Source organism: Cygnus olor, chromosome 6, assembly GCF_009769625.2.
Source record: "Cygnus olor isolate bCygOlo1 chromosome 6, bCygOlo1.pri.v2, whole genome shotgun sequence".
In the NCBI taxonomy this organism is placed as follows: domain Eukaryota; kingdom Metazoa; phylum Chordata; class Aves; order Anseriformes; family Anatidae; genus Cygnus; species Cygnus olor.
Genome location: NC_049174.1, coordinates 36902507 through 36912877, shown reverse-complemented (window position 1 = coordinate 36912877; position 10371 = coordinate 36902507). Strand labels below are relative to the sequence as shown.

The 10371-nt window shown below is 41.3% G+C and overlaps 1 long non-coding RNA gene across 3 annotated transcripts in view; it reads right to left on the bottom strand.

Moving 5' to 3' along the window:
• The window catches only part of LOC121072211, a 53378-nt gene continuing 43007 nt past the window's right edge, over positions 1-10371 (bottom strand). For all 3 annotated transcript variants that reach the window (XR_005821075.1, XR_005821076.1, XR_005821077.1), the window contains 3 exons: positions 7196-8848; positions 651-881; positions 1-274 (listed from right to left, as the gene is read on the bottom strand). This is a non-coding gene — a long non-coding RNA (uncharacterized LOC121072211). The remainder of the gene's footprint in view (positions 275-650; positions 882-7195; positions 8849-10371) is intronic.

Sequence of the window (10371 nt, the reverse complement as noted above, 5' to 3'; positions counted from 1 at the left end):
TTAAATGTTACTGTAAGATTTTGTACCTTACTGTGCAATGTCCTTTGAGGGTAACAAGTCAGAAAGCTTGGTTTCAGCCTATTACAGCCAGAACAGGGACACAGCATGGGAAATCCAGTTGTTTTGTTTTCATAAGTTTTTGCAATATGTTATGTTTTATTTTCCCTACCTTTGGAGCCAGGAAAGTTGCATCTGTCATGAGTAACTTCTGCAAAAAATATGATGGTGGAGACTAAAGAATAACAAAAACGCTTTCACACTGAGAGGCCTCTCCCTGTAATAACAGCATTAATCAATAATTGTAATAGCAAGTGGCAGCAAGACTTAAGTGTCCTTAAACTACCTTTATGCTTCTATACAGTTATACTGTCCCATCCTACAGACAAAGTTAGGGTCTCCCTCGTGGTATGACAGGTCTGGACACCTAGATACAAGCAGTAGGAAGATAACCTCCCAAGTGGTCCAGATGTCTACAAGAGCCACATTGACAGCTGGTAGGCAACCCATCCATGGACTAGACCAGTGCAGTGTAGCCCCTAAAATAGCTTCTTTTAGACGTAGGCACCACATGTCATGTTGGACTGACCAGACTTGACCTACCATGGATGTGTAGACCAAAATACCCACAGCCCCTAAATAATTATTATTACCTTTTAAGAATTAAACTGCAGGTATAAGATGATACTTCAGAACGTTTCTATGTTATCTTTTAGCTCTCCTTTGTTTTTCTGTTTTTGTTGTGTTTCTTGAGTGGCAGCTTTAATTGCACTTACAAGGCATGTTGCTAAAATGGGCACAGAGTCCCAATCTCAACATTTTCTTCATTATTTTGCAACTTTGGGAGCATGCCAATATCGTTGCAAGATTTGGCATGCATTTACCTGGAAAGAATGAGAAACTTCATATTTCATTTCAGCTTTGCAAGGTTTCCTCCCTACGCCCCTCTCACCCCCACACCTCTCACCTCTCCCCCCCACTTCCCCTGAGGAAAAAAAAAAAAAAAAAAAAAAGGAAAGAAAAAACAACAGGGCAAGCAGAGGAACTAGAAACGTAGTCAAAGGGCAAAGCTGATCTCTCTGACAATGATATAAATCAGCACTGCTCAGCAGGGTTCTGGGGAACTCCCCCTGAAAGCAAGATCAGCCCCATCACAAGGGACAGCAGGTTTTGTGGGTACCCGCTCTCTGCTCTCTGTGAATTTGGGAACATAGGCGATATTTTTACCTGCTCTTCCAGCTAGGGCCAGTTTGCTACGTGAGAGTTTTTTTGCACTTGGACTTGGAAGTGTGAACGTTAAAGGCCAAGCTGATAACCCTACCTGCAACCTAGTGCCTTAGATTCCAGTCTAACGAAGCTCTATGTTTAACTTCTGTTTCAGACCTTTAGCACAGAAAATATTCCTTGTACAGCTGCTACTCGGTGCTTGGAGCTTAAAAATGGCTTCGTTTTGACAGACAGACTCATGAGGCAACTAACAGAATTTTACAGAATATATACATTAAGTATTTTAATGTAAAATGTTTAAACAGCCTTGAAAAAGGGATGGAAATAGAGGTTACCACCACCCCCATCTCACCAGAGTGGTGGCCCTTGCAAGTCACACTTCTCCTGAAGCTTCTTTTGCTTCGTGTCTGGGGCTGCTTCAGTAGGGACTCAGCTACACCCACATGAAATGAAAGTTTCACAGACAGTGGTGTTCACTGTCTCTTCTGCCACCTTCGCTTCCCTATTGCTGGGTTAAAGAGAAGGCTCCACGGGGTGGAGTTCCCCCAGAAAATGACAATAAAGCCATGTTTCTTACTGCCTGGCGCAGCATTTCCTCGGTGAAGATGTGAGCACCGTGCCTTGGGGACTGCAAGCAAAGGGGTGCCCACCACGGTGTCAAGACAGGGGTGCTTACTCCCCGCGTGGGATGCTTAGGAGTTGAATGAAAGCATTTTCCTGCTGAGCCCGCTGGAGCTGTGCTTTTCTCTGTGGGATGTCCAATTTTCTCCATGCACCCTGCAGAGTCTCACCAACCCCTATCTCCAGCCACAGTAACCCACTGGGCACACGGTTTAAGCTTAGCCATGTCCAAGCCCTTTTGCAGTATAAATCCACAACAATTTCACCGATTCCCATAAGAGTAAATCAGCGCAAGTGAGGGCAGACCGTGGCCCAGCAGCCCCGCAGCCCAGCACAGAGAAGAGCCGGTGACACCAGTGAGCAGCAGCCCCAAGCTGGGCAGGGAGCAGCTGGGAGGGAGCCAGATGGGCAATGAAAGGGGTGCAGCCAGATTCTCAAAAAATAGGCTTTTAATTGGAGGACGTTTTGCAAGACACCCCTGACATAAAGTTGAATTATTTTCATTTTTGCTCAAACAGCAAAAAATGTAAATGTTGCTGTTTGCACAGATACTTTTTTTTTTTTAAGCTGTTGTTGCAAGACAGCACTTAAAAGGAGGCTGATATTAATCATCTCCATGTAAGGCAAGTTTAAAATGGTATATCAACCAATTATTCAGAGCAGCTGATGGGCAGTGGCCTATTGTGCTGGCTGGTGTTTCTTCGGAGCGGGTATCAAATGGGTCCACGTGGCACAAACAGAACAGAGCTCCAGATGGGAGAGCAGTTCCCATCTTTTGCAGAGTAAATCTGCTGTTTGAGAGTATATTATATGACTGAAATTTTATACATATGACTTTGTTGGATCTGGGATCTCTTCCTTTGAAAATGTGCTACAATAATAATTGCATTTACCAGTTGCCAGTCCTTCTCGCAAAACATTTCTTTTTTGTTCCGATTGTGAAATTAATTGTCTCTAGCTAATATAATTAAAAACAAACACTTCTGATTTCAGCGGAGGGAAAGGGGAGAAAAAAAAAAAAAGCAACTGCAGCCCTGATTTTCTATTGACAACAAGAAAGCCCTGCCATCCCTGAACTGTTTAATTATTGAAATGAACTGTAACAGTACACTGGATTGTTGCCGAGGTCACCGAGCAGTGCTGGATGTCAAGAGGAAAGCAGCAGCTCCGAGAGCCCTCCAACGCCCCAGGCTCCGTCTGAAAACCCACACACTTTTTCTCAAGCATTCAGCCCGTGATAGGTAGCCCGATAGCACTGCCGATTTGCTGGTATTACAGAGGTCCGACGGTGCTTGCTTGTTTTAAGACAAGCCAAACTATGCTCTGGTGACCACCGTGACGCTGTGATTCCCATGCCCTATCGCATTCCTCTTTCTCAGATCCCAGGCATTTTTTTTTTCCCCTACGTGCAGTCCAGGATGTAGACAAATGAATTCCAAGTGACCTATGTGGGGGTGGACTCTTTGGAAACAAACAACAAAAATAAGATATCTCCTGTCCTCACTTTTTCATTTGCTTGCTCCCTGGATACAGTTTATTCGTGGCAATGAAACACATATTTTGTCTCTGGAGCGAGATCCAGCAGCAACATCTTTACCACCCCCTAATTTTTTTTTTTTTTTTTTTACTTTTTTTTTTTCCCCTTCTTCCTTCTTCTATTCTTTTCCTGATTTCCTACTTCGGTCTTTACAAAAGAGATCTTGTTTTACGTCATCTGCTCCTTTGGAAGTCAGGCTGCCCTTTAAAGCATATCATATCAAGGCTTTCTATTGATTTAAATGATATTTTTTTCTATAATAGTTTAGGAAACTGGAAGTTTTGAAAAAATGCATGTGCGTATCTGTACTGGCAGCAGGATCTGCTTTGCAAATAATCACTGAGTATCCAGGGAAAGGGAAAAAACTTCTTTCGAAACTTTCAATGTGAAGAAAATTCTGTAGATAGAAAAACTGCTAAAAAGAAATAAAACTGCAGTTGGGGAGCAGACAATAAAAATTTCAGATTGCTTTATGGCACACTATTACAGGCAACTATCTTGCTTAAGTAGGCATAACATTTTTCACAGTATATATTTAAGGTTTTATTATGGTTTGGGTTAACAGCAGGAAACCATCGCTCTTGAAGGGAGGGGAGAAATAATTTTTGCCAATTCAGTGGCCGGGCAGGTAGCAAAAAGCACTTTTTAAACAGGACATGGGCGTCTGAGTTCAGTGTGGCCTGAGAAATGCCCTGAATGGCCTCCAGCCTAGTGGGATGCTTATGTCATGGCCTGCATGCAAGGGATGTCCATGGGCAAGAGAAGACCCTGGGGACCAGCGCTGCCCCACAGTCACTGTGTTAGTGACACTGAGCCTTTTGCTGGGGTACCTACAATGAGCACAGCCCTGTAAGCCTGCCCTCCTTCCCTGCCTGATTTTAGGTGCAAACATCAGAGCATTCGGGGCCATTGCAGCCTTTCAACGGACCTCAGCCATCCTCCGAAGCAGCTCTCTAGGACAGAAAGTTATGCGGTGACATCCACCTCCAGGCTGCCAAATCCTGCCAGTTCAGAACAATGGAACAGAGAATAACGGAAAAAGAATAGCCCACATCAACACATCCAGCATTGTCCCGGATTCCCTTCGGCTTCATTAAAATTAGTGACGTCCTTCGGTCTTGGGTGCACCAGACCTCGCCTGCTTCTGCATGGAGCACTGCTGGCGGAGCTGCCGGTGCTCCTCAGCATCTCCTCACTGCCAGCACTGACTTGGTGACCCCAGTCCAAACCCCACATTTGGGAATCATGCCATAGCCCATAGTGACCCATATAGCTGTAGCTGTTCAGAAGAAGTTAGAATAACCTGATTTTTATTATTCCCTACAGAGCGACAACTTGCCCCACTCCCTGATGTACTTCTGCCTCCAAAGAAACATGTTCCATTTATCCCATCGTGCCCACCTGCAGCAAGGCCCTCATGGGCACAGGATGGGGACAAAAGCTTCCAATACGCAAAGCGCAGCCAGGCAGAGACACAAGGAGCTAATCTCTGTGTAAATTATGTGAACTGAAGTAAGTAATTTAACAGCTTATTCCCCCAGGTAGCCAGTGACCACTGTATGTCCCTGTTATTTAATTTGACAGTTAACCTTTCGAGGGCTGGTAGTCATTTTAGATTAACCTTTGTATCTTAAAAATTAGTAAGCAATTTTCTTCTGGTTAATTTTTTTGTTATTTTTTCCACCTCTTTCCAGTGGTCATCTCATCTACTACATTTGTTCACCCTTTTTAATGCATCAGCTTGTGAATCAGAGTTGGCGGAGAGCAAGGGGAGGGATTGCTAAGAAATTGGAAAACATTTTTAAGGAGGTAAGATGAAGTATTTGTGCCATAGTTTACAATTATAATAAAATAAATCTAGAAACTATTTCATGTATGAGAGCATGTACATTAGAAAAAATATTTCTTTCTATAATGGATAACCATCTTATGAACACTAGAATGTGAGTAATTTGTCAGTTTTACTTTTAATTAAAACTCTGAATATAGTTCATGCACTGTTTGATTCAGTATCAGCATTTTGGATGCGGGCTAAAACTGATTTCCTCTTAAATCTGTGGCATTTCTCAGGACAACTGACGAAGTGTGCCTTAACATTAAGCTTTTGAACCCATGGGGTTGGCTTGTTTCAAGATCAGTAAATCAACAGATATTAGAGTAATAGCCCTGAAAAGGCTCAAGACTTCTAACACTTCTGTAAATGCTCTCTTTACCAAAACTGCATCCATTTTTCCTCTCAGACAACGTGTTTTAATTCATTGCATCATTACCAAGTTGGTCCACTGTAAAATGAATTAAAATCATGCTAGTTAGAACAGTTCCATTTTAAATATGTTTTTCAATGCAATCCATGGAAAATTTAAACAGATTAATTTTTTTTTCTTTTTTTTTTTTCTTTTCATTTTTGAACAACTAAGAAATCTTCTCTGATTTTTTTTTTTTCTTAATCCTTGCTACTTTGAATCTTCCTTTGGGGGAATATTTAAGCTTGCATGAATTAACGGTGGTCTGTTCCCACCCTTCCCTCCAGCTAACTCTGCAGTGGGCAGGCACATGATACCTGTGCACATTACAGAGCTCCATCAAAATCTGCCAAGCCAACATACAGTACTAGTGTGTCAGAGAGGAGAGGAGTGATGTGTCCCTTGTGCATAAATGTGAATGAACAAATACTTTTTTTTTTTTTTTTTTTTTTTTCTGGAAAGAGGATGACACAGAATATCGTATGGGTTGGGTATCAAAGTTTGCAACCCCATGCTTCTGTGTTAGACTCATCTCCCAATCCCTCACCACAGCTTTGCAACACAGGGAGTGAAAATCACCATTACACCTCCTAAAAACACTCATAACTTACCATATTTAGCTTTAAGTTTTAGTTCCCTCTGTTTTGCCTGTTTTGATAAATACCCATGGCACTCAATAAAATTGAAACATCAATGAACAAAACAGATCCATATGAAAATTTCTCCGGGGATTAGGAAAGGAGAAGAAGCACATCTGGAAGAGGAGAGTCACATTGCTAAGTATGCTCAAGTTCCACATTGATAGGTGAGTACCAGTGGTAATCTAATTTTTCTGTAACTTACCTGAATGCTTCTTGGTTCAAAGCCTAGGCAATGCAAAGGAAAAAACTGAAAACTGAGAAAGCTCACTCAAAAAAAAAAAAAAAAAAAAAAAAAGATGGAAACAGTCAAATTTATATTGTAAGCACCATGGTAGCCCTCTTTGTGAGAAAGAGCTCTTACTTCATTCCCTGGGAATTACTTAAAGGCAAACATGGTGAGAATTACTTTGGAGAGTGTTTGAGGGAAAGCACACCATGGGAAAGAGGAGCAGATGCATCTTTAGAGTTCAGTATTCTTCATGCCTCTAACTTCATATGCCCTTTACACAATCTTCTACTAAGTCTTCTACACCGATAGTCTGTAGAACCTAATTACACAAAGTTGTTTTTTTTTTTTTAAATCCTTCTATAAAATGCATAATGCCTGATATCTGAGTCACAAGCACAGTTAATGTAATCTAACACATATTGCAGGAACCTACTGCACACAGATATTACCAATTAGCACATGATTTTAACAATCAACATTCATGCAATTAATAGAACACTTCATATTCCTTCTAATTTTGAGCTCTGCATGAGCATATGTTATCATGACGGAATGTGGGATCATTTATTTTTACTGGAAGCAAGGCTCCACATAGAAAGCTGAGATGCTGAAAGTTAGCTTAGAAGTGAAAAAGCCTCAGTTTTGCATTGAGGAATAAATACTTTTCTTCTGCTTTCTAAAAGTCGAGTTGCATCCTTACCTTCTCTTTGATGCTTGCTTTTAATAAACTTCTGAAAGAGAAACTGTGCTCTGATTGCAGCTGGGGAACACAACTGTAAATTAATCAACAAGCAGGTAAACACTCCTCTCTAAAATTGGATAGTACTACATAAACAAGATTCATAAAAAAGAAATAAGCATATTGTCTTCCTTAGATATTTTTTTTTTTACATTTAGCGATTATAGTAGCTGAGCACTTTGTTTTCCTTATTGCATTTGTTGTTATACTTCGCTGTATAATTATTACCCTTATATGACAGATGAAGAACTAAGGTATATAGAGATTAAAATAGATCTCCGCAGTATTTAGGCACCAATTTCCATCAAATTCCATAGGATTAAGGCATTTAATACGTTTAGCATCTGGTCCTGCCTCTTTTTCTCACTGCAGAGGAAGCAGGGAGCCTAAGCCCTGTTCCCAGAGTCCCGGTAGCTGCTGGCCTACCTGACTTGTCTGCTTGCTCTGGGGTGTTAATATAAGCAAAAAGCAATAAAAACTTATTTTAATTACTGAAATCATAGATGTGTTACTAGCTTGTTAAGGAGGAGCGATGTTTAATACGAAGGTGGTTTTTACACATAGGCTGGAAGGAATCACACCACACTGCTGCGGTAGCTGGAGCTGCTACATTCCCAGTCAATCACCGAGGAGAATAACGTCAAAACACAGAGGTTGTGCAAGCCTTCATTCCAGAACATCCTCACATCTTCAGCTGCCTTCTTACAGAAATGTCGCACGTGTTTCCTACAACTGAAGACATTCCAGCAGGCTTCACAGCCTTCAACAGCTCCTCCTGTGAGTTTTAATACAAGGGTATGCCAAGCCAGTACCACACCATGCTGACCTTCACTTTGTTTAGGAAGTTGCCTGGTCTAATCTTACTTTCCATAGATTCTGGAGAATGCAACTAGTGTTACATGGGTTGGAGTTCTCTTCCACTTGCAACGCAGCAGGAAAGGTAATGCCAGAAGGGGCATCTGACAGCAGAAGTGACCGCGTTCCTGTGAGCTGCATGGTGGCTTCCCACTCCTCTCCTGTCCAACAGGCTAGTGACAGTGCTTGACTCCCTTGGGTTTTTGCCCCAGGAGCTGCTCCAAGCCCCTGCGTCAAGAGGCTGTTGATGCAGGGCATTTTCCTCCAGCAGCAGGAACCGAAGCAGCTGCAAGAACTGCAGATGTAGCCTTTAAATCATCATGTCTTTCCCTCTTTCAGGACAAGCTCCTGAGAGAATTTGGTTTACCACACAGCTGATGTGTATTTATGTGTTGCGGAACAGGAGTAAAGTAGTGATTCTCAGGGCATAACTGTATTCTGAAAAACGTCAGAGAAGTTTTCATCCTCCCTTGCACTGTCTCCCCCCTCAAGGTAGCATTCACACAAGCACCTCCTTTTGGGCAGCTGCTGTTTCAAACAAGAATATATCATAGCAATCTACAGGTGGCTAAAGAAAGGAGAGATTTCACCTGTGGCTGCAGCACTCCTACTTATCTCAAGGGCTCTTCAACAAAATTTGGGTAAACAGGGAGGTAAATGCTCTGAACATCAGTATCTGATTGCCTTATTTGTATGTTTTGAAATAAGTATGTGTTGAAGTCGGTCCAGATTTCCATGATGACAGGGGAGGATACACAACTGTAGAGAGGAAAAAAAAAAGAAAAGCTTCACATCTCAAATTCAGTTTGCCTGAGGTAACTTCAACGAAGGTAATAGAGCAGCACTAGTGTCACTGACAGAGAGGTAAACTAAGGGTAATGGCTTTTCACACTGACTAAATACATTAGCAATGGCCTTCCTGCCAAAAATAAATAAAATTAAAAAATAATAATTAAAAAATACTTTTTTTTTCTGATATCAATAGTAAATATGGTGGTTTTTTTAAGCACTACTTTACTAAAGGCTTTATTGCACAAAGAATCCAGGGGGAACAAAAAATCATATAATTGTGCAGGTTGGGGAATTCTCTAAAAATACGTAACCATGGCACCCTTGTCATTGCCAATCAAGTAATCTTGATAAAAAGTAAAGTAATTAGCCTTTGAGAAGAGCATAAAGCTAATTAAAAATGACAACTTAGTCATCTCCACAAACAACAGCACAGAATCAAGTCAGTAGTTCTAACTACAACATGATGCAATACCCTGGCCTGCCAAGGGGGCCTTCCTTCAAGCCCATTAAAAGAAACCATGGTTTATAGGATTGAAACTTTGATAACATTTTCCTTTGTTCTAAAATTTGGATTTGCTTCATCTACTGTATGATATGTCTGTTTGCTTTTTTGTCCATTTTACCGTTGTTTACTAAGACTTTTGCCATCCATCAGTAATTTTTATAATTTAAATGACATTTAGGAGCATAGAAAGTCATATAAAAAACTATAAAACGTGAAGCATAAGCATATTCATTTCATAAAAGACTTGCAAGATCACAGAATCATAGAATCGTCTAGGTTGGAAGAGACCTCCAAGATCATCTAGTCCAACCTCTGTCCTAACACTAACAAAACCTCCACTAAACCATATCACTAAGGACTACATCTAAACGTCTTTTAAAGACCTCCAGGGATGGCGACTCAACCACTTCCCTGGGCAGCCCATTCCAATGCCTAACAACCCTTTCAGTAAAGAAGTTCTTCCTAATATCCAACCTAAACCTCCCCTGGCACAACTTGAGCCCATTCCCCCTCGTCCTGTCACCAGGCACGTGGGAGAATAGACCAACCCCCACCTCTCTACAGCCTCCTTTAAGGTACCTATAGAGAGCGATGAGGTCTCCCCTGAGCCTCCTCTTCTCCAGGCTAAACAACCCCAGCTCCCTCAGCCGCTCCTCGTAAGACTTGTTCTCCAGACCCCACACCAGCCTCGTCGCCCTTCTCTGGACTCTCTCGAGCACCTCCATGTCCTTCTTGTAGCGAGGGGCCCAATACAAATACAAAGATACAAATAACAAATTTATTTTCATAACAAAGTTGTTCTTAACAACTTTATAAATAATAACCAATAACAACCATTTATAAATAATCAAAAAGAAACCACAAATTCTTCATTTATATAGCTATTTGTGGTTCTGTCCTCCCATAGGTGTTAATGGCAATGTTTTAATTAATTTCTTTGGGAACAAGAGTGAATATTTCTTTTGTTGTCATCCAAAAATCCTTG